Genomic DNA, 24,593 nt, shown 5'->3' on the forward strand with positions numbered 1-24,593 from the left:
CTCTGGTGACCCTTGTGTCCCCTCTGGTGACCTCTGTGCCCCCCCTCTGGTGACCTCTGTGCCTCCCCCCTCTGGTGACCCTTGGTGACCTCTGGGCCCCTTGTGTGCCCCCTCTGGTGACCCTTGTGTCCCCTGCTTTGGAGTGCAGAATAAATACCCACCAGAACCCTCCCTGCAGCAGGGGGGCGGGGTCAAGCGACAAGCTTATTTATTCTTACTTAAGAAGTGGCCCCCGGCCCCAGCATCGAAGCATTCCTGTTCCATAACTTCTCCCCCAAGGCCCCCCAGATCGACCACACAACCACGCTGAATCAGTGACTGAACAACCTTTACTCCCACATAGCGGACACGCTTCAGCCTCTCTTCAACATCCAGCCGCTCCTTTTCACTTCTCCTCTAACCCTCTTCGAGGTTTCAAACCCCAGCATCCAATGGTTCAATTGTTGTAATCCTGACTCCGCCACCTGTCATTACCGCGATCCCCATCCCCACATTGCACTCAATTACATCCCCAATCCATCCCAACAGTCGCTCTAGCCCATCCAAGCTGCTGAACTCGCTCACTCAGAGCAGGTTAGATTAGCTGGCCTTGCTCACACCCCAACAGGCGGAGCTGAATCGTGAAAGAGATTCCCACCCCCCCCAGCAAACATATGTCGTCTACCACAACATCCACCCTCCGCTCCTCTGCTCTCAAACCCCACGGCCCAACCTCCTTCTCCATAACTTTCCCCCCTAATCTCTCCCCTGAAGCCTGAAGAAACATTAACACAAATTAATCAAACAACATCCAGAAACACTCTTTGCGGACATTTACCCCTGCTCCTCAAGAGGCCAGCTGAAAATGGACCTCGTTTTCCACACGGACAGACCAGAAAACTGGAACTCCATTCTCAGATCACATCTCCTCATTTCTAAAACCACCAATACCCCTCACAGCTGCAAACTGACGTTCCTATCTCCTAATCGCCCTATGCGCAGCAGCAACACCTCGGTGACCATCTACCCTACCAGCACAGCCCTGATCCAAGCTAATAACAACAATCTAGAGGCATTCGACTCCCTCTTCCCCTCGCTACGTAACGCCCACTCTCACACTCACCTCCCCGACCGACTCACTCCCTATCCTTGGACAGTTCAAATAGCTTTGAAACTCCCGAATCTAACCCCACGCCCGTCGCTGATAAGACATCCCCCCCCCCCTTGACACCTACCCCACTCCATCCCCTCGCTCCCAACTCGCACAGTTCTTACCTCCACCTTTACACCAACCAATGGCATGACACTTCGGGGGTTCCCTAGACCGTCCGTTGCCCACCATCTCCCCCCTCACAATGCCACCCTCAACCAGTATACACCGACTCTATCCCACTAGTTATGCTTCCCTGCACTCTCCCGCCATCCACACATGAGGGGACCCCGAGGTCACCAGGGTCCACCAGAGGGGGCCCAGAGGTCACCAGATGGGACACAGAGGTTATCATAGGGGGTCACGGGGTCACCAAGGGTCTCCAGAGGGGGTCACAGAGGTCACCAGAGGGGGTCACAGGGGTCACCAGAGGGGGGCACAGAGGTCAGCAGAGGGGGGCACAGAGGGGGCCCAGATGTCACCAAGGCTCACCAGAGGGGGTCCAAAGGTCACCAAGGTTCACCAGAGGTCAGGGATTCCCAATGAAGCCCGGTTGGTTTCTGCAGTAAAAGGTACACGTTTATTTTATTTATTGTAGAGTTTTGTATAGTGCTAGCCAGACTCGAATGTATCGGAGCGCTTCACAACAAGGGTTGAGGCAAAATATTAAGGCGATCGTAAACACATTGAATCAGGCGAACTGGAAGACCTGTGTGTTGAATAACATTACAGGAAAGGAAAACAAAGGGAGTCACAATAGTAGCACAAGCCGGGGGGAGGGTGGGGGGTGAAGGGGGGAATAGGAATAAGTCTTGGTGAGGCCGTGGTTATGTCCTGCAAAGTGCAGGCTTAGGTGTTTGGGCGGCGACTATCCATTCGGGAGAGACCGGTTAAGGAAGAGGTCTTTGAGTTGTCTTTTGAATTTTAAAAAGGAGGTGGTAGTCCTGATATGAAGTGGGATGGAGTTCCAGATTTTGGGGGCATTTCCGGAAGAAGTATCGTGAAGCAGTTTTTTGTTTGCGGATTTTCGGTGGGATGAGGAGTAGGGTGTTGGAGCTTCTGTGGCTTCTTGTCTGACCAGCCTTCCTGAGTTTGGCGGCCAGGTAGGCTGGTTTCCCTAAATGAAGGGCTTTGTGCGTGAGGCAGGCCGTTCTGAAATTGGCACGCATTTCAATTGGTAGCCATTTTAGCTCTCTGAGTGCTGGCGAGATGTGATCAAACTTCTTCACTTCAGAGACCATTCTAGCGGCTGCGTTGAGCGTAGATCTGAGGGGGGGTAGGTGGGATTTTGCTGTACTTGTGAGGGAAGCGTTCCCGTAATGTAGTCTTGACAGCACCAGGGATTGAGTGGCTAGTTTGAGGTTGTTAGGCGGGATGAAGGGCTTAATTTTGTTAAGAAGCTTCAGGTTAAGGAAGGCGCTCTTGGCGGTGTTCTTGATGCGTTTGGTCATGTCAAGTTTGAGGTCCATGGTGATTCCGAGCAATTTTGCGGAATCCGCCAGGGTGAGATTTTCGTTTAGGGCGTCGATTAAGATTAGCCATTCTGTGATTTGGGGGTTCTCCTTTGTTAGAGATGAGGAGGATTTCAGTTTTGTCTTTATTGAGTTTCAGGTGGTTTTGTGACAACCAGTGTTGGACGACTCTTAGAGTGTCATTGAGCCTGTGAATATCATCAATGGAGGAGGTTTCAAGGTAGATCTGGGTGTCATCCGCGTAAAGGTGGAAGGGGATGTTTGACTTTTTTAGTATGGTAGTGAGTGGTTCCATGTAGATGTTTTAACAGTTGAAGTGATAGAACTGATCCCTGGGGGACGCCTCTGTTGACGGGGTGGAGGTCTGATGAAAAGTTTCTAATCTTTATTTTTTGGCTGCGGTTCTGGAGAAAGGAGGAGAAACACTTTAGGACTCCCTCTTCTGCCCCTAACCTCTCATGAAGTACCTTGATGAGCAGGTTATGGTCTACCGTGTCGAAGGCAGCCGATAAGTCAAGGAGAATGAGTAGGGAGCATTGGCCTGCATCTAGAGATTTGTGTAGGTCATTAATGACATTGAGGATCGCTGTCTCTGTGCTGCAGCCTTTTCTGAAGCCTGATTGGTGAGTGTCTAAGAGGTTAGTGTTGTCAGTGTGTTGAGTCAATTGCAGGAGAACGCACCTTTCGGGGATTTTGGCTATGAGAAGAAGATTATACACAGGTCTGAAGTTGTTTAAGTCGTTAGTGTCTAAGCCGGGTTTTTTCAATAGAGGCGTGACTTGGCCGACTTTAAGGCAGTCCAGTATGACTCCTATAGAGAGGGAGCTGTTAATGATCTCGGTCCAGAGCGGGGCTAAAGAGAGATTGTACTTTTTGGCTAACTGGGCCGGAATAGGATCGAGTCGTGAGAGAAGGGTTTAGCGGTGGAGATCATTTTGGCTATCTGCTTCAGAGATGGGGTTGAAAACTTTCCAGTGTGTAGGTGGGAGCTCGTGATTGGTAGCTCCTATCTCTGGGGGCGTACTCTTGTGTGGGGAACTGAGGGTGACATCAAAGGTAGAGCTCAATCTTACGAAATTTTGTCGTTGAAGAAATTAGCAAAGTTCTCACACGAGACTTTGGAGGCCAGAACTGAGGGTGCAGGGGGTTTGGAAGTTTGTTGGCGAATGATCTTGAAGAGCACCTTTTAACATTGTCTAAAGCGTTGCAAAAGAAAGAAGTCTTTTCATTTTTGATGTGTTTATTGTACATGCCCCGTATTGTTTTGAGTTGATCCCGGATGGTGTGGGACGGGTTGTTCTGCCATGCGAAAACCTGATTGTTTGCAAGTTCATTTTCCCGCCAACCACTGTTTCCCCAACTCTGGAAGAAGGTTTACGCTTGCCATTATCAGGAGTAAATTTCCAACATTTCGCAGTATGGGGAAATATTAGAGAAGAGTTGCTGAACACCCTTAAAATATGCAAGGTAGTAGTTTTGCACAGACTCAAAAGGGCATTCCAACCCTGGAACTATTGCTTACCACTACCTTCAGTCCCAGTATGTAGATCTGCCGAAACGTAAAGGGGTTGCTAGTATTCAAACACTACTATAGTATGAGCCCTGGCATAATCCAAGAAGCTATATAATGAGATTGCTGCCATAATTTGTCACCGAACTACATAGCACCAAAGGGACAAGTGGATTTTGTTACAGGACGAGTAGATTTATGAAGCAACCTGCCCCATGGACAAGTGGATATTTTAATAAATTCCACACCCCTGAGAAGGAGTTGTAGTTGAAGGTGTTGATTTCCGTCACAAGTATGGTAGACTTGTGTATGATAGCTACACCCCCATCTCGCTGGACTTTTCTGTCTTTATTGATGATCGCAAAGCCTGCGGGAACAAGTAAGTCCATGAATGGGGAGGAGAACTCATTAAGCCAGGATTCGGTGACGAAGGTGATGTCAATGTCGTGAGCGAGGATGGTTTCTGCCAGCTCTGTTGCATGTTTGATGGCTGATCTGCAGTTTATGAGCATGCACTTGGTGGAAGGCAGCTCCCTATTGATGTTCTTCATTAAGGGGGACCTAGGGATGTTCGTGAGGAAGGAAGGGGGTCTTGGGACTCTGGGAGGTAGGTGGTCTCTTCTAAATCCTGTGATGACTTGGATCTTGGCTTTAGGGGAGAGAGAGGAGGCAGTGTCATATAAGGAAGCAAGCTCCAACGCTTCGCTCGTGGACATACCGGGTCTGGATCTGTGGGGTCTCTGAGTCTGATTTAGGAGAAGGGTTGGGTTCAGATTGCACCCCTGCACTTTAGCAGGTCTTTGATGATTAGGACTGAAGAGGGTGTGGGACGGAAGCGGGTAAGGGTTGAGCTAAATACCGAATCTGTATGGGGGGAAGAACTTCACACCCTGTTGCACCCCTGAATAGTGCATGGGTGCACATGTGGCACACATACATGCCCTAAGGGCATGTATGTCTGCCACATGGCACTGTTAAAAAGACACAAAATTGCTTTTTTAACAGTTTTCGTTGTAGTTGGTGGTAAATAACGAATCCTTGCAGGTGAAAAGCACTCACTTGAGTGCTTCCTACATTTCAGATTCGGTAATTTACCGAATCGGTATTTAAGAATTTGGTAATTTACCGAATTCTTAAATGCAGATTCGGTAAATTGCCGAATCTGAAATGTAGCCACCTACATCCCAAATGCCTAATACAGGTCAGTAACTGACCGGTATTAGGGTTCCTACATCTGGCCCAGAGTGAGAAAATGTCCATCCCTAAGGCCTCAGCTGCCAGGGGTGGGAGTGAACCAAAATGCAGGAGTCTCAGAGTGCAAATGAACCCTGAAATACATGAAAGGGTAACTGGAGAATGTGATAAGTGCAGTCAAATTTGTGGAGCCAGTAAGAAGTCATTATGTATATGGCTCTGTTCTGTGAAAAGTGACCCTGTGGGGGGCACTATGTTTGAAAATAGGAGGTGAATTCCTCTAGGGAGCGATGAACAACGTGCAAAGGGACATGTAGGTCAGTTTATGACAGATATTTATTTTCAAAATAATAGTATTCAGGTGCTCGCACAATAAGAGAAAGTAAGAGTCTCGTGAAAAGTGATGGTGAAATTCAAAATAAAGACATTGCATTAACAATAGTAGAAACTCCTCAAAAACATTTTGCAGAGTGGGAGGAGTTCATGTTGTAGGGGGTCAACGCGTTTCGATCTCAATTGTTCGAGATCTTCATCAGGACATATAACAGGTGAGCAAACTGGATTCGGGTAAAGTTGCGGTATGTTTAAACCACAGGAAGGAGTGCCAATGTTCCGCTGTAGTTGACTTCACGTTAATGCGTGGTGATGATGGTTAGGCTGATTAAAGTCAGTATCTTGAGGCACAGCTGTGTAAGTCAGCGTTGAGACTCCGAGCCGATAATTAGTTTACTGTCGAACCCAGGTCACTAAATGAAGGTCTAGGGACGAAGGGCAGAGCGTGTCCTGTTGCTGCATGAGTGCCGCCGCCGCAGCCGCAGCAGGACCTGCTCTGCTCTTCAACATGACCTCCTCCCTCTCTGTAAAATGTTTTTGAGGAGTTTCCACTATTGTTGTCAATGCGATGTCTTTATTTAAAATTACACCATCATTTTTCACAACACGCTTACTTTCACTTATTGTGCGAGCACCTGAATACTATTATTTTGAAAATAAATAACTGTCATAACTGACCTATGTAATGTAATGTATGTGTCTTGTAAAGTGCACTGCTGCCCTGAGGCGTCGTGGCACTGTAGACCGCTGAGGAACCCGTCCTGGCTATCCCTGTGAGAAGGTCCCTACTGGGTATCTCCAAGGAGGAGCCAGGCATCCCCGGCGTCTGTGGGGGGCCGTTGTAGAGATGAGGCAAGCTTAATGCCCAGAGTTGCTGAGTGTGTTCCCTGGTTAGAGTAGGCACCGAGGCGAGAATTATCGAGTCCGCTGACCCTGGTCCACGACCCTGCCGCGTCGGGAATTGAACCCTGGTCCCGGGCCGTTCTCTGCTTCCGGGTCTGCCGCCTCTAACCAGTGAGCCACACCACTCCACTACATGTCCCTTTGTACATTGTTCATTGCTCCCTAGAGGAATTCACCTCCTATTTTCAAACATAGTACCCCCCACAGGGTCACTTTCGTGCACGGACCTTTTGGCCACACTAGAACCATTGTTTTTCTCCAACATTTCAACGCCCCCAGTTCATGTATTGGGGTTCCCTTGTCTCTCTATATCTGTTCAATGAAAGGCAGGACTGCAGCTAAGAAGCCTGGGCGCACTTTTATCTATTTCCTCTGCATCTTGCAGGAGACCCCACTGTCTCATGAAACACACACACAGTAGGATGTGTAATTGAGTCAATAGGTGACCTCACAGCGGTGCTCTCTGCTCTTCAAAGACACTTTTATTAGAGCAGAGGCAGAGTTAAGGTGAGTTGTATATTATATTAATTCTTAATTTAATATCCAATTATATTATAATGAAGTAGCAATAATCCTGAGCATGCATATAAAACATACGCTTTATAAATATATCAAATGAATAAACATAAGCCCATCCACAGTGGATGAAAACTGCAGATGATATTGAATTAAATGCAATAAATGGCAGCAAGAAGTGTGTAGTCTGAGCTCGTGGTAACTGACCCGGGGTTCGAGGAGCACAGGTTTGTCATACAGAGGGCAGGTCACTGGACTCTAATATACAGAAAACAAATCGAGGCGCACAGATGGTAAAGGCAATGTCCGTAAATGAACATTTACTTCGCTCTATTGTAAAGCGCTCTGACACCTCGGGGTAAAGTTCATGCTATATAAAAATGCATAAATACACAGATGACGATGTTAAGGAGAGAAAGGGCAACCTGATGAGCAAAACAAGTATCAGTAGGAGGAAGATCTCTGAGATCAAACATCCCAGAGCGCAGGGTGCACCCAAAGGTCACCAGGGGTCACCAGAGAGGACACAGGGGTCACCAGAGGGGATACAGGGGTCACAGATGGGGACACAGAGGTCACCAGAAGGGGTCACGGATTCACCAAGGGTCTCCAGATGGGGACATAGGGGTCACCAGAGAGGACATAGGGGTCACCAGAGGGGATACAGGGGTCACAGATGGGGACACAGAGGTCACCAGAAGGGGTCACGGATTCACCAAGGGTCTCCAGATGGGGACATAGGGGTCACCAGAGAGGACATAGGGGTCACCAGAGGGGATACAGGGGTCACAGATGGGGACACAGAGGTCACCAGAGGGGGTCACGGGGTCACCAAGAGTCTCCAGAGGGAGGCACAGAGGTCACCAGAGAGGACATAGGGGTCACCAGAGGGGGGGCACAGAGGTCACCAAGGGTCTCCAGAGGGGGCCCAGAGGTCACCAGAGGGGACACAGGGGTCACCAGAGGGGATACGGGGGTCACCAGAGGGGGCTATTTTGTCTAGAATGTCAGTCATAGTGGAGTTCTGTTGTGGTGAGATCCTCTGTTGGAATGGGAAGGGGAGAGCTTATCTTGACTTCCAAGTCTGCCAGGGGGATCTGAGTTAGATTTCTCACCCATTGAGGGGGGTCCAGCGTGAGGGGATGACCTAGGAGCACTTGGTTGATGTTGAATAGGATGATGTGGTGATCGGACAAGTCAATGGGCAGGATGTGGTCGATCGTGACTGTGTCCGGATGAGCAATAATGGCATCAAAGGTTGCTCCTCCGTTGTGGGTTTCCTCTTCGCAATGTTGGGTGAGATTGTTGTTGAGAAGAAATTCATTCAGGGTTTGGATCAGCGGGTCATTTTTGTTATTTCAGTAGAGGTTGAGGTCCCCTAGAATTAATTTGGTGTTGTGACGAAGTGAGCAGTGGGTTATCATGTCAGATAAATGTTCTCCGAATGCGGCGGAGTGGCCAGGCGGGTGGTACAGGAGGTGGCAGAGAAGTGGTTTGTTATCTCTTGTCTTGATGTTTGTGGATAGACTCTATCAAGGATGTGGAATTCCTATAGCCCGACGCCCAGGACATATTGTTTGGGGTCAAGGGCAACAAGTTTTAATGTGTATTCTGTCCTTGGGACAAGTAGGCCCAACCCCCTGCAGCATAAACCCTTTGGCTGCCAGTTTGCAGTGCCACATTAAGGGTCAGGGAAGGGCACTGCCTGCAGTTAAGTTGATTTTTGTGTGTATTTGTTAATGCTGTTCAAACTTGTATTTACGGTTCATTGATTTAAAGCCTTGCCTAAGGTGTTTAGGATTGCGTAGGTAGTACTTACCCTTTGCCAGTGGTTACTGGTTGTGTGCTACACTTGTTCTTTGGTGCTACAATTATCTTCTGTTCTAAGTGCTAATTTCTACCAAGTGCTATTCCTGACAGTGGTCCACGTGGCCCTGTCACATGTATATAATATTCTGCCCCTGCCTAGGGCACATAGTAAAGTGTGTGTTTCTTATCTAATGTGTTTTGGTGTAATACAAAGGCTATTTTTACATATAACCTTGTGTGGAGTTCCTTTTGTGGGGGGCCTGGGATGTTGTTGCTGGTGGGTGCGTGCGCAAATACTTAACTTACATTGCCTCCAGGATAAGCCTTACTGCTCGTGTCACGTTACCTAGAGGGTGAGCAGGGGTTATCTTTGGCGTGTAACTCCCTTGCCCTGACTAGAGTGGTGGTGTCTGCCTGGCTTTGGCGCAAGCCTTAGCCAACCGGAAATCCCATTTCTAACATTGGCGGCAGCGGAAGGGATCCGGATTTGTGTTTGCGCAGTACCACAGCAAGAACTGGCTCCACCACAAAACTCTGCATTTTAGATAGTCACATGGGGGACACTTAAACGCTGCCTAACCTGCCGTGAGGGGAACGGCCAACTCGCTCTTCAAACTTACCCCTGCTTAGCTCCAGAACCGTGCCGTGAGGGAAACGGCCAGCGCTCACACCACCAGCGCTCACACCGCCATCCACCGCCATCCACCCGGTGCAGCAGCAGCTGGGGAACTACATCACCCAGCTGCCCCGGGGGTGGACGCGGCGGGTGTGACGACGGACACGCGCCAGGAGGTGCCTCATTAGCAGGGAGCGCCGAAGCGCTCTTGGGACACTTAAACGCTGCCTAACCTGCCGTGAGGGGAACGGCCAACTCGCTCTTCAAACTTACCCCTGCTTAGCTCCAGAACCGCGCCGTGAGGGAAACGGCCAGCGCTCACACCACCAGCGCTCACACCGCCATCCACCCGGTGCAGCAGCAGCTGGGGAACTACATCACCCAGCTGCCCCGGGGGTGAACGCGGCGGGTGTGACGACGGACACGCGCCAGGAGGTGCCTCATTAGCAGGGAACGCCTCTCGCACCCGCGAGTCGCGCGCGGGAGGGCGCCGGGAGAAGCCCGGGACAAGGGCGGGACAGTCTTAGACAGTCCTAGACTGTCCGGGACTGGACTGGGCTACCTCCCTTACGGCTGTACTCAAGTAAGGAATAAATTATCTTTTTTCTTCTATTCCAACATTCCGGTTACCTGTAAAGTGGATACATATACCACCTTTGGGTTTTACAAATAGAGTAACCTTTCCTGCTGCCTAAAGAGACTCTAGCTTCTGCTTATTATTCTGTTTGGTTTCTCCTGTGACTATAATTGCCCTAACATCACTGAGAAGTAGGGGTTAACGTGTATTACCTACTTCTGTCGGAAGAAACCAATTTTGTGACCCTTTGTGTCAATAAACATGTCTAAAAAACAGCCTCCACCGAATACTAAGACAATAGACAACTATATGGTCCAAGTAGTAAGCAAAATTAATGATAAAAGAAGACAGTCACTGGGCCTAAGCCAGTCTCCGGATTTACACCCTCTAAGCCCGACTCAATGTAGCAACCAGTCAAATTCCATAGCTCCAGATGCCTCTAATGACCTGATAGATCTTATGGCCCATTCTAATCCAAATATGGATGATCAGAATATCGTTACACTAGATAGCGAAGTGAATCTAGTAACTCCAGATCTAGAAGCATTTTCAGATCCTGAGAACGTAACCGTGAATCACAAATCTGATGATCCTTCATCTCCTGAACAGGAAACTCGACCTCCGAGAAGACACAGAAGAGTTCAGGAGAAACGATCGGGTTTACGATCGGGAAATAGGAGGAAAAAAGCATCACCCATAGGGAGAAACAAGGCAAAACTCACTGAAGCAGTAGAAAATATTATTCCTGAAAAAGGCGATCACGACAATAGCTACAATGAGGATGACCTGTTGCAGAAAATAGCAGACATCATCGATTCGAAAATTAAAACCATCATCAAGCCGCTAGTCGCTAAGATTGACAAGCTAAATGCGGAACTAAAAAGAATAGGTGCCCTTCAAGCAAAGGCTGTAGATGGGGTTGATAATTTATCTACTTTGGTGTCACAAATGGGAAAGCCAGCAGAGATTAAGGAGAGGAGTACTTCAGAGAAAGAGACTGACCCATCACTCCTTGAATGTCCAGCTCAAGAAAGGTCAAATCCCACAAACCAGACCGTGTCAAAAGATAGTGTACCACTGACAATAAATATCCCGACAGTAGCGCGTCAGGATCTAGATCCCCTTCAATTCATCGAAGAAGCATCGCCAGTGGTACTGGTGTTGGCCAATGTGCCCCCGCCAACGGTCATTCAATCGGAAACACCAGCATCTCTGTCTAGTAAGGCACTGCACTGGCTAACAACTAACATGCATATGGGACCAGGAGGCAAACATCAGCTTGCATGCGAAATAAAGTCAGTGAAAAGGGTGGCTTGAATTGGGAATCGGCCCAAAAGGTTTAGAGGAGATTGTGTTATTGTGACTTTTTGCCACGCAGCTGTTTTACCCAATGTCTTAAATCATATCTTTCCGCCACAAAGAAGAGCCGGGTCTATTGTTCCCCTTACCTTAAAATTCTTTTATGGGGAGCAACAGAATGTAACATTTCCAAAAACTCCTGGCCCGATGTGGGAAATTGTGATAAATAATAGAGGCCCAAGGGTCCCTTCTAACGATTGGGGCATGGTCCTAGGAAATAGATATGAAGCACTATCAGGTCTAGATGCTTGTGACTGACTGGGTAGAAGTAATTGTCACATTGATTTTCCTATTCCAAATGGAGGGTGTTCAGGGGGGAAGCGGAAGCTCAGATCAATTCTGTAACAACTGATCTTTTGTCAAATGCAAGCAGAATACATGGTGCTTTAGATGATATATGTAATGATCATTACCTTACTGAATGCACTGATTGTGTTCTAAATGTTAATTTATCCCCAAAATTAGTTGTAAATGCGGACAATGTAGGTGTACACAATCTCACCCAAGAACAAAGGGGTATATTAACGACTAATCTTGAATCCACCAACGACAAGGCCTTTGCCCAATATATCCTAACATCCTGGAACATTGCAGGTTTGCGAAGTAAGATAGCATCGCAGGCCTGGCAAACTTTCCTGGATTCAAAGGATGTAATCCTTCTCCAGGAAACTTGGCAATTAGATCCAGATCCTGCCGAAGGATATTTACATTTTTATGTCCCGGCTACACCAAGTTAAAGGGGAAGACCTAAAGGCGGTCTAGTGACATGGGTAAAGCAAAGTAGTGACTATTCAGTCGTTCAACTAGTTGTTAATAGCCCTGATATATTGTTGGTCAAGTTACAGCGCTCATCCTGCCAGGACCTTTATATATTTAATATTTACTCAAGGGGTTTGCCAGGTGGTAAACCCACGGAGGCAGTTGAGTTGTTAGATTCTCTTTTAAAACAGTATTGCTTAAACGCAAATGTTATTGTTGGAGGTGATTTTAATTGTTGTTTTGAACCCCTAGACACCCATGATGTAGATCTCACGATAGAAGAGGACTACATCTGGGATATCCCTCAGCTTTCCTTGCCACCAATTAAAAAATGGTCAGAGGCTGCACTGCAGTTAAAAGTTCTGTGTGTCGAGTCTGGGCTGCGGGCCACCAATGGAAGAGTGGTTTCTGACAAACAGGGCGCCACCACTTTTTCCAATGGAAACTCACAAAGTCGTATTGACTACATTTTAATTAACAAAGAGAATTGGCCCAGTGTCGTTGATATGTGGATAGAGCCCAGAGTGGAAAGTGACCATGATCCATTAATTCTGACATTTAAATTGTTTGGATTACTGGATAAAGACGTTTTGGTGGAAAATGTTCAAATTAAACTCTCTAATGACAATAGACGCATCAGATGGTCAACTTGTGCAGCCAATGAGGAAAGCATAATTGCTATGAGGGATTTAACAACTCAGGCTATCAAAGAAGTAAAGAGTATAACTTCTATGGATACTCAGATATTTGAAGTTAGCAGGATCCATGATGACTTTTTTAATAGTTTAAATTTTTTTTTTGTTAAAACAGTGACTAAAAAGCAACGTAGGCCAGTAAGAAAGGAAGATCAGTGGTACGACAAATCCTGCAGGGGGGCATATAAGGCATTGTCTGATGCTGTGAAGACAAAAGATACAAATAAAACAAGGGCTGCACGTGTTGCGTATAAAAAGGTCCAACAAAGTGCAAAAAGGGACTGGGAGGAAGGCTATTGGAGGGATCTCCTCAAAGCAAGTGAGGAAAGATCTATGACACCCTTTTGGAACATTGTAAAATGGGGAAGGGGGGCTATAAGAGGAGAACCCATGAACCATGTTTCACCAGAAGCTTGGGTAACTCACTATGCGACCCAGTTCGCTGCTGAGGTCATAGATGGAGAGGAGTGTGTGGCCCCAGTAGATATCCTGGGGAGCCACCTAATTTTCAGTAAAATCGACGTCCTAAAAACTTTAAATGATATACCTAAAGCCAGAGCACCGGGCCTAGATTTTGTTCCAGCAGACCTTTTTATGCATGATAAAGAATTATGGGCCACGTACATTCATTTGTTAGTAAATGCTATCGCAAAGGGCTCGCCTATTCCAGAGACCTGGAAAGGAGCCGAGATTATCCCCATCTATAAAAAGGGGGCATGCTCGGATCCAGGCAATTGTAGGCCTATTAGCCTGATCGCATGCATTCAGAAAGTTCTGGCAAGACTCTTACTTCAGCGAATCCATGAGTGGATAGATGACCAGGACATTTTGTCTCCCCTGCAGGCAGGCTTTCGTAGCCATATAAGTACCATAGATCAAGTGTTTAGATTTGTCTTAATCTACTGGCGTGTAGTTATACTTGGGGGGGGGGGATGCTTTTTGCTGCCTTTGTCGATTTAAAATCGGCTTTTGACCTCGTCCCCCGCCACAAGCTGTGGAATACCCTCCGAAACCAGGGCATCCCAAATGAAATTTTGTCCTTATTAATCAGAATGCACGAAAATAACTTTGCACAAGTGCGATGGAACCAACAGGGCAGCGTTACTGATAAATTCCCTATTGAGAAGGGAGTACGCCAAGGATGCGTGCTCGCTCCAACGCTTTTCTCGCTATATATCAACAGGGTGATCAGATACTTTGAACATCAACCAACAGATGCCCCAAAATTGGCAGGCAGACTGATCCCCCTGTTGATGTTTGCGGACGATAACCTGCTGATATCCAAGACCCAACAGGGACTTCAGAGGGCAATTGGAGTTTTCGAATTATTTTGTGCAGAGCAGGGTCTTGTAATTAATACAAGTAAAACAAAATTTATGGTTCTGCACAAACGAAGACACATCAGAGGGAAGGTTACCATGGATGGGGTCCAGCTCGAACAGACCCAGGTTTTCAAGTATCTTGGTATTAACTTGTCCCATAACTTAGATTGGAAACAGCACACCAATGAGTTGGTAACAAGACATGCCCAACTAACAGGAGCCCTTACTAAGGAACTTTTTGCATCTCAGACTAAACCTATCCGACCAGTTTTGAAAATTTATAATGCTAAGGTAGGAGCGGCAGTTCTTTATGGAGCTGAACTCTGGGGGCCAAGTAATCTTGCGAAGTTGACTGTAGCACAGAACAGATTTCTTCGCAATATTACTGGGCTACCATTGTCATCACCTTTGATACCTTTAAAATATAATCTGGGATTTCATAGCTTTGAGGATATGGCCAGATATAGATCTGTAGCCTACTGGAGAAGGCTCTGGGTAACCCCAGAGCTATCTCAGTATGCCCAAGGCTTTTCAGAGATTCGAACCCTGGATAAAGGTTGTAAAATAGTCTGGTTGAGAGATGTAAGAAGTATTTATAGGGCGATGGGATTATCCCATCTCTGGGACGATCCTGTTGGTAATGCATTTCCACCAAAAAAGGCACTTCGTGATTTATATTGGAGCATGATTGAGATAAAGTGTTTTAGAAACCGTATTGATCGATCTTTTACAAACGATTTTCTGGAACTTAAGCATGCACCTGCCCTAGAACCTTACTGGGACTGGATTACTGTGCCAGGGGACAGGAAAAGGTACCATCAATTGAGGGTGGGGACTTTACCTTTAAATGCCCTAACGGAGAAATGGAATAAGAGCCAAACCTCAAGGTGTCCGTTCTGTTCTGATCAAAATGAAAATATTGGTCATGTGTTGTTTGCTTGTCCCGAATATAGTGTCCCCAGACGGTCATGGCTAAAACCGATCTGTGCCCAGCTAGGCTTAAAAACTGCAATTGAGGCTGTTAGGGTCTTAAGAACCAATACATCACAGCCTGTAGTTATAGCTATGTCAAAATTCTTGCACTGGATATGGATCATCCGGTCACGGAAAATGAGTTTGGAGTAACTATGGGAAAGACTTCACTTGCTGCTATTTAAAACCATATATTATACTAATAAGTGATTAACTATGTACATTGCATTAGTTACTGTTAAGTTGCACCTTGGTACTGATGAATCTGCTTTTATACTTGTTTTTTATAAATGTCTTTTTAAAATAGGCCTAACTTATGATTCTGTAAAAATGTAAATAGGATGAGATACTGTGTTATTTATTCTACCTTGTATATTTATATATATTCTTATTTTTCGTATGATGAAGTAACTCATTGTGGATCCCGTTTTGTAGAGGGATAGTGGGTGGGGTATCAAAAACAACTACTCTTTTTAATTGTAAAATGTCTTTTATGATTGAAAAATATCGAATAAAGACTATTTTGAATTTGAATTTGATAGTCACATAGAAGGGGATTATTGTTTTTAAGTTGGTTCTAAAAATGTCATTTCTTTGGAAATGTGTTCCGTGTGCACTGTGAGTTAAGTGTCCCTAGCTCGGGAGGGTAGGTCATCCCTTAAGTGCAGTGTAAATTTTCTGGATTCCCCAGGAAGGGTGGGATCCAGTGGTGGCAGCATAAGTGTGTCCAGTGCATGTGTTCCCCGTCCCGTTCCCGGAGTAATGGTACCTGTGTCACGGGGTGGTCAGGTTGAGAAATCAGGGGTGGTAGAACTGCTTTACCGGCCTGGGGGTGTGTGTGTGGATGAATGTTGTGTTGCACTGGACAAGTGGTGTGAGTTCTCTGAGATAGGGAGCTTGCTGAATACTTTGGTGTGGACTACTGTTTTAGCTCAGACAATTAGGTTTCTTGTGTTAAACTTTTCTCGAGAAAGTCCGCAGAAGTGGAGCCTGCTTTTGATTTCTGTGGTCTGTTAAGATACAGTATGTTAGAGTTGGTAAGGTTCTGTGAAGAGGGAGACATAGACGTAGAGTGATTCCGAAAGGAGTGGCTGAGGTGTCTTCCAGCCCAGCGTGGTGGAAGAGGTTCAGTGTAGCCCAGCCAGGTCTCAGTTTAGGGGCTCACGTCCTGTTTCAGAGGAGAAGAGGAGAAGGAGTGGGTGGGACTGCGTGTCTCCAGGTGCCCAAAACCCAGTCTCAGGGCCTGGATTGTTTCTTAAGGGAACATCAGGTCGGGGGCCTAGGCTGTACTAATAGGTCATTTGAGGAGGATCTCCCAGAGTGTCTGGAGAACGTGGAACCTCTGTAAGCAGGGTTCCAGTAGTTCTGGTGTCTGGCAGTACCGCTCCAGTTGGGAGGGTGAAGAAGTCCAGATGGAGGGGTGCGAGGGGTAGACCCCCCAGTGGAAGAACCAGTGGGTCAGGGGCCAGCCGGAAGGGCTGTGTCGCCAAGGAGTGACCATGGTGATGCCACTTCTGTCCTGAGTGACAGGCAGACTTGCTACACGACACATTAGTTATGTGTAATCCTCAAGGAAGTCCTGGTGCGCCAGGCTTCTGACCAAAGGGTGCGTCCCTCGGTTGGGGAGTCAGTAGCCGGTGGTTCCGGATCTGGACGTAAGGGCAACTGTAAGTAGTGTCCTGAAGTTACAAGAAGAAACTTCTGCCTGAAGAGAAGGAACCGGGTAAGCTGTATGGAGGAGTACTGTCCCTGACCTGGGTGATTGGCCTGCAGTGGTTGCCTTGCTGCTGAAGGAGAGGAGAAAGTCTTAGATTTTTGTTTTCAACTTGTAGAAGTCCTGGTGTGCCAAAGGGTAGCGTCCCTAGGTTGGGGAGCCAGGTTCAGGTGTTTGCCTGTCCTGGACGGCAGGGCGACTGTAGCCAGTGCCCTGGCCGGTTTGTCTTCTAGGGGTACCGCTCCAGTTGGGAGGGTGCCGAACTCTGCAAGGGGGTCAGAGGGAGTCTGACCCCTGTGCATCCGGTGAATTTGAATTCCAGCTGGTAGACCAGTTAAGGGAGCTGTGACCTCGCCATCATGACCACCCTGGTGTCCTGTAGGCACCGCACTGAGCAACGTCCGCCTCGAGCCGCGCAGCCTCTGCCACTCGCCCCGACTCCGTCTGGACGCTGTTCGTGAGCCGCGGCCTGTGCCACGCCGGGCAGGCACCGCAACGTGCAACGCCTCGCTACACCTCTTGGGCATGGACTGACCGCCGTCACTGCTGCTAAGGGAATAAGGTCCAGGACTGGTGGGAGAGTTGTGTTCTGGAGGGTGCTTCTCCTGGGAGAGTGCGCAACCCCAGAAGTAGAGGTAGGGTGGGGCATTCTTGCCCGTGACCTCTGGTCAGCCTAAGGGTGCAGACCCTAGGTTGAAGGATCAGTGGTAGTTTGGAACTACACTGAGAAGGAGGGTGGAGAATGGCTATTGTATGCCAGGGGTTACTACCCCCCACTCTGTGGATTGGCAAGGACCAGTGGTATCTGGGTGGCCTAGGGCCTGGTCCTGGCCGTGGACAACTAACAAGTACCGGTGGGGTAGCCTAGTTGGGCCTGAATTTTTTTATGTATGTTTGTTTTGGAACAACATGGCGTAGAACCGGAGGGTGTCCCGGCAGTGCGGGCCTGCGTCCGTGTTCTATCGCCCTAAGCAGGGAAGCCCATCACAGTTGTGATTGGTTTGCCCTGCGTTTTGGCTGGAAGGGGTTTGTGTTGGACGTGGCCCTTCTGGCAGGTTCACCCCTGAACTTTTGCCTTTTAATGTTACCACAGTATAATGATTCCTGGTCTTTGCGCACTTTAGCACTGTGGCGCAGTGTAAAGTGCGTGCGCTCTCCGAGTGCATGTGTGAGATTGTCCGGCCCTCCCATAGGAATGCATGGGGAATGTATGTGTCCATGGTAATTCCTGATGCGTGGGGAGTGCAAGGTTGAGTTTGGTATGTGCGAACTCGTGAGATTGAATGCTGCGCGATGATGTGTGCGACGTTCATGTGTCTAGTGTGGAAGTGCCACTTCTAGAAGTTGGCCTTTCTGTGCAGTGACTGTCTGGCTTGTGATTGGCTGGAGCTGGTTGGTGTGCCTGGCTCCAGAAGTCAGGATGGGTCTGCCCCGGTGGTGAATGGGGAGATCTGCATGTTGATGGCAGGGAGGGGCTGCACCTGGGACCTGAATAGGGCTGGGTTTTCCCTACGCAATGTTGGCTCCGCCCCCTGTGGTTCGACTGATGACCTTAGCCTGTCCTGTGAATAGGGAGAGGGGCTGAGCAAAACAAAGTGCTCCAGAACCAGCTGCGACTGGTTTTCCCCCACCCTACACCCTAGAGACAAAGGGATTTTGTGTATAAAATCAGGCTGTGACCTGATGTTCAATGTTCTTGCGCTTAACTTGGAACAACCAGGGGCGTGCTGATGCTGGGGCCAAGGGGAAGGCTTGCCTCCCTGGGCCCTGCCCAGCCCCTGGATGCTGGAGGACTCTTCTTTGCTTGGAGCTGTTTTGCTCCACCTTTATTCCTCCAGGACTGCTGGGATCTTTTTGATTGCTGTTAGTTTTGCCAGGACCTTCAGCAGCCTCCCTGCGCCTTATTTTTGGGCAGAACGCGCTTTTTATTTTATTTCCCTAGAGAAGGGAGAGACAGGGGCTGAGCAGCGCGACGCTGCAGCCCTTTTGGAGGGAAGACCCCTCCTCCTTGTGGGCATAGTGCGGGTGCCACCCCGCTTCTTTAATTATTTATATTTAGGGTGCCCACCCCGATTATGGCCGCTTATTTGTTTATTTTGTCGGGTGCCCACCCCGCGATGTATCGCTGATCCTCGACGTGGCCCATCCCTCATTTATTTGCGCAAAGAAAATCACCGCCGCGGCCGGGCCGGAAAAAACGGAAGTCAGGCGTCTTTGCCCGGGATGTGGCCAGGGCCTGCGTTCTGGCAGGAAGTCCAGCGCACGCCCGGCAGCCTCGGGGGATTGCGTGAAGATGCCGGTGAGGGACAGATGGCACCTGCTGTGCAGGGCTCCCAGGACTGAGGGAGAGCCCCGCATGCGCCAGCAGTGGATGACAGAAGGCGGAGGGGGCGCGAGGCACATTGCCGGTGCCTGCCCCCGCCGCAAGTGAAGAGGAGCCTCCCTAGCAGCCGGTGAGTGTTTAAAGGCGGAAGGGCGGGGGGAAACTCCTTGTGTGCGTTGGTCCCTGTGAAAGGCACAGAGAAAGGGGTGCATTTAGGGCGGCCCCGGATGGCAGCGGGCTGCCCCAACGGTTTTTGATGATTTCCCCGAGCCTCGGATGGCTACAACGATTGTGACCAGGGCAGGGTCAAGCCCCCAGTTCTATGGAGCACGTGTATCCCCAGAGCCCCGTGTGGTTCCCACATGTTTTTGCCCACAGCATTTGTTCTAGAGCCCACGAGGCTCCAACGTTGTTCTTGGGGGCACAGTTGTTTCAGAGCCAGAGGGCTCCAACCTTTTGCGCAGTCTTTGCGACAGAGGGACAGTGAGGGCCCATGTCGCAGTTTTGTCCTCAGCTGCCCAGCAAGTAGTGGGCAGCTGCGCCGTTTAGGTTTTCTTTCTAGAGACATGTACTTTGGACTCAGGAGTGAGTCGCCCTCCTTCATCCCTACTTTGGCCTTCCCCAGCTGCGCAGCACTTAGTGCCAGCCGCAGCGTTTAGGCCCTGTTCTGTGCCCAGCACGTAGTGGGCAGCTGCTACGTTTAGGTTTTGGCGCAGTGGCGCAACCTGGACCTCAATGTGATTTGTGCGCTAGATGTGATTATGTGCTAATGCTTTGGGTGGGAGGAAATGTACTGTGTGTACTATGTTTTGCGCACCCTGTGTTCTGATACCTCTAGATGTATTTTTATGCCTAGGAGGTTGTTGTTCCTAGTATAGTTATGCTAGTGAGTCCATGGTTCCCTGCGTGATATTTGCCTACGGTGTTCAGGATTGCGTAGGTGGTACTTACCCTTCGCCAGTGGTTACTGGTTGTGTGCTACACTTGTTCTTTGGTGCTACAATTATCTTATGTTCTAAGTGCTAATTTCTAACAAGTGCTATTCCTGACAGTGGTCCACGTGGCCCTGTCACATGTATATAATCCCCTGTAAATTCTGCCCCTGCCTATGGCACATTGTAAAGTGTGTGTTTCTTATCTAATGTGTTTGGTATAATACAAAGGCTATTTTTACATATAACCTTATGTGGAGTTCCTTTTGTGGGGTGCCTGGGATGTTGTTGCTGGTGGGTGCGTGCGCAAATACTTAACTTACATTGCCTCCGGGATAAGACTTACTGCTCGTCACACGTTACCTAGAGGGTGAGCAGGGGTTATCTTTGGCGTGTAACTCCCTTGCCCTGACTAGAGTGGTGGTTTCTGCCTGGCTTTGGCGCAAGATTTAGGCAACCAAAAATCCCATTTCTAACAAGGACGTTCTGCAATTACTGTGCAGTTGCAAGGGTCTAGAGAAAGAGCGAAGACTATTGTTAAAACCACACTGGAACCAAAGACGGATTTGAACATGTAGACAAGCATTAACCGCATGTGTGCTAGCGGGTTTTCCCGCTGCGCGCTGGATTTTTAAAAAACCTGCGTTACGTGACAAAGCCAGCTCGTCATGCGCGTAGCGCAGGTAACGCCCATGACGAGCTGGCTTTGTCATGCGCACTGAAGGGGTTAAAAGCCTGTTTTGAAGGAGGAGACATTCAGTTAGCATGTAGACTGGTACGTTTAATTAGTATAGTAAAAATCGAGTTAAATCTAACTGCTAGCTGATGAATCGATTTATAAATGATTCAACTCAAAATCTAGAACCAGGTGCACAATTTTTAACTGTCAAGTATTGCCCCAATTGAAAAAAAAACCCTCCTCATTTACTATGATGATTATACTAGCCTTCATCGTTAGATCTGTCGTGGATCTCAGGGTATAGTGTGTAGAAAATAGTATTAGTCAAACCATTGTCAATTTGAAGTCTTAGGTTCTTTCATTGTACTTTAATCCTCGCACAATATGAGATTTTCCATTTTTTACTTTTTTATAATAGTATAAACATATTGCAAATTGTAAACGGTTTTCAACTTATCTCACTGCAATGACATAAGCTGTATTTTGCGTTTTTGCACAGGTGCTTTTGAATGTAGTTTTTCATTGCAAAGATTTTTATTAATCATGCAATAAAGATAATTACTTACTTACTGCACTGTTGATAACCAGTGTGCTGACATGGTACTCAATGTTGTGCCTTGGTCTCGCAGACTAGGCGCCACATCCCTGTGCTGAAACCTGTGCACTTAGAACAAGCGTGCCCCCAACCTTTGCGTCATGATCTTTTGTTCTCAAATGAAGGATATTTGTTTTAATAATGAATTTAACTTAATAGGAATACAAGTCTTATATACTAAAAAAAGAAATAACACTAAATAGACTATTACATTAAGACATGTTATTTTGATATTACATTTATCTGACCCTCCACTCTCCAAGAGTCAGTTTTGACTGTTTGACCTGCTGTCCCTTGAAAGTGAAACCGAAAATAGTAAATACTTTGCAACTCAGCGAGCTTGCAGCAATATGCGGCCCTTGTGGGTCCAGGGACACGATGTACATGTCATATGAATTTCTGTTTTGCTCTTAAGTCGTATTAGCTCCTGAGACTGGGCTGACACCGGGTTTGAGAAGCCAGTAGCAATTCTCTATAGGAGGCAGGACACACCGAGTGTACTCCCAGCCGACAGAGGCTGGCACTCTACAGGAGGCGGGACACGCTGAGTGTACTCCCAGCCGACAGAGGCTGACGCTCTACAGGAGGCGGGACATGCTGAGTGTACTCCCAGCCGACAGAGGCTGGAACTCTACATGAGGCAGGACACGCTGAGTGTACTCCTAGTTGACAGAGGCTGGCGGTCTACAGGAGTCTGACACGCTGAGTGTACTCTCAGCCGACAGAGGCTGGCGCTCTACAGGAGGCTAACACGCTGAGTGTACGCCCAGCCGACAGAGGCTGGCGCTCTACAGGAGACGGGACACGCTGGGCGTACTCCTAGCCGACAGAGGCTGGCGCTCCTCAGGAGGCGGGACATGTTGAGTGTACTCCCAGCTGACAGAGGCTGGCACTCTACAGGAGGCGGGACATGCTGAATGTACTCCCAGCTGACAGAGGCTGGCGCTCTACAGGAGGCGGGACATGCTGAGTGTATTCCCAGCCGACAGAGGCTGGTGCTCTACAGGAGTCTGACATGCTGCGTGTACTCTCAGCCGACAGAGGCTGGCGCTCTGCAGGAGGTGGGACACGCTGAGTGTACGCCCAGCCGACAGAGGCTGGCGCTCTACAGGAGGCGGGACACGCTGGGCGTACTCCTAGCCGACAGAGGCTGACGCTCCTCAGGAGGCGGGACATGTTGAGTGTACTCCTAGCTGACAGAGGCTGGCGCTCTGCAGTATAAATTTCAAAATATTCTAGCAACTGAAGCCAACTTTCTACCAAAACATGATCTCCCTGTCTGATGCGTGTTTGCTGACCTGCCCTTGATTTTGAATATTGAATTTGCCTGGAAAGGACACAGCACGCAACCCTTCATGGAGGACTGGATGTGTTTGACACTTGTGCTAATACTTTGAAATAATATGTTTTCGGTGGGCCAGTTTTGCCTTTATGGCATCCAGCGATGTTCCCTGCAAAACGGCGATAACCTTGCTGATACGACCCTGTGGTTGTATCAGCATAATCCACCCCCTATGTTGGGGATGGCCAAGTCAGGATTTTAGCAGAGGTTAGATTTTGGTGAAAACCGCAGTTTTCGCCAAAATCTAACGTGTGCTAAAATCCTGTGGGCTGCCTTGTAAATATCGCAATGTAAACATCAGCAATATTTGCACGGTAGTCCATCCGGGGCACGCCCCGTAACGCCCACTTTGCAGCTCATTGGAGATGCAAAGGGAGGCGTTGGGAAAAAGGGTGCTAACATGCGATTATGCATGTTAGACCCCTCTTGTAAATAGTGCGCTGGTTTTATTTCTGCTTTTTTGGCTTTTTAAGCCAAAAAAAGTGGAGATAAAGCCCTTGTAAATATGCCCCATGGTTACTACTCGCTCGCTGTAGCAGTCTGAGGACCGGTGGGCAAGGAGGAAGAGAGAGAAACACTGGAGTGGGGTTCTCTCTGAGACTGGTTTATGGAAAGGCTGTGAGTGGCGGCAGGGGTTCACATCAGGGTTATGGTAAGTCACTGCACCCACTGCAAGGAAGTTAGAATCCGCAGGTGAGAATTAGACATCGATACCGAAGATATGACAGTAGCATCACTGAGATTCAGGCTTACCCATTTCTGCCACAGATGCTGCTATGACAAACACCCTACACGAGCCTCCCCCTGGCAGCTTAGATAAGGCTACCAGGAGGAGGTCCCAGGATGCCACCCCAAACTAAAGCGCACAGAAGCTGAGGAACTAAATGTGAGGGAGGATTCTCAGAAGTATCACGACCCATAGAGCAGTGAACAAGAGGAAGGGGATCCTGTCAGTGAAGAAGCTGAAAGGGAACAAAACAATACACTTAACCCCTTGGGCACGGCCGTGATTCTGCGCCTGTGCGGCCGTTTTAATGAGTGGGCGGGTTCATGACGGCCCCCAGCCGTCATCAGCACACGACCACAGTGATGCATGACGGCTGAGGGCCGTCATCAGCATGGAAGGGGTTAAAGGACGCAAAAACGGGTTTGACCTAGTACACAACGGAGAGGCACAGGTAACAACCTGTTGCAGGGTGTCCTCTCCATGTTTGTTTGATCCTTAATTACTGGCTCATGTTTTTTTAGAACCAGGAAGAGAGTTTAATCTCATGAGAGGAGTCCAGTTTGCAGTCTAGTTCTCTGTTTCCACTGCCTTTTTCTGATAGTTGGGCCTACTATGCCAGGGAACAAAATAAACCGAATACGTTTTTCCAGACCGACAAAATCTGTCTTGATGTCCCGAAGCATATGAGTGCTAAATGCCTCTTTCAGCGAGAACCTTTTCTTCAAAATGTAATCTTTTAGTGATTAAAGAAGATATTTTGCCTGCTGAAAACTACTTATGCTGGAATTTAGCTTCAGACAATGGTGAAGTTCTGCCTCCTTGAATGTTGAAGCCTTTCATTAGAAATGAACTGTTGCTCCTTTGCCCCTAATTGATGAAGTGTAGTTCCCTGATTTCTTACAACCTGAGGTCAATATTTTATAGAATTGCCTAGACCCTTTCTGGTAAAGATGGACACATTTTGCATTTTCAAAATGTCTGTTCCATAGGCCTGTTAATCTGCTTTGCAGATGTACAGGAAAAAGATACGTTTTTAAGTCTAATGTTAATATAAACCAGTCTTGCAGTCCTTGGAAATGCATGTCATGCTTTGTGTAGCAATCCAAGCTGTGTTT

At 48.1% G+C, this 24,593-nt stretch overlaps 1 protein-coding gene across 1 annotated transcript in view; it reads left to right on the forward strand.

Moving 5' to 3' along the window:
* LOC144772200 (uncharacterized) overlaps positions 1–24,593 on the forward strand; it is a 486,273-nt gene that overhangs the window by 455,888 nt on the left and 5,792 nt on the right.

The sequence above is a fragment of the Lissotriton helveticus genome, chromosome 8, assembly GCF_964261635.1.
Source record: "Lissotriton helveticus chromosome 8, aLisHel1.1, whole genome shotgun sequence".
Classification (NCBI taxonomy): domain Eukaryota; kingdom Metazoa; phylum Chordata; class Amphibia; order Caudata; family Salamandridae; genus Lissotriton; species Lissotriton helveticus.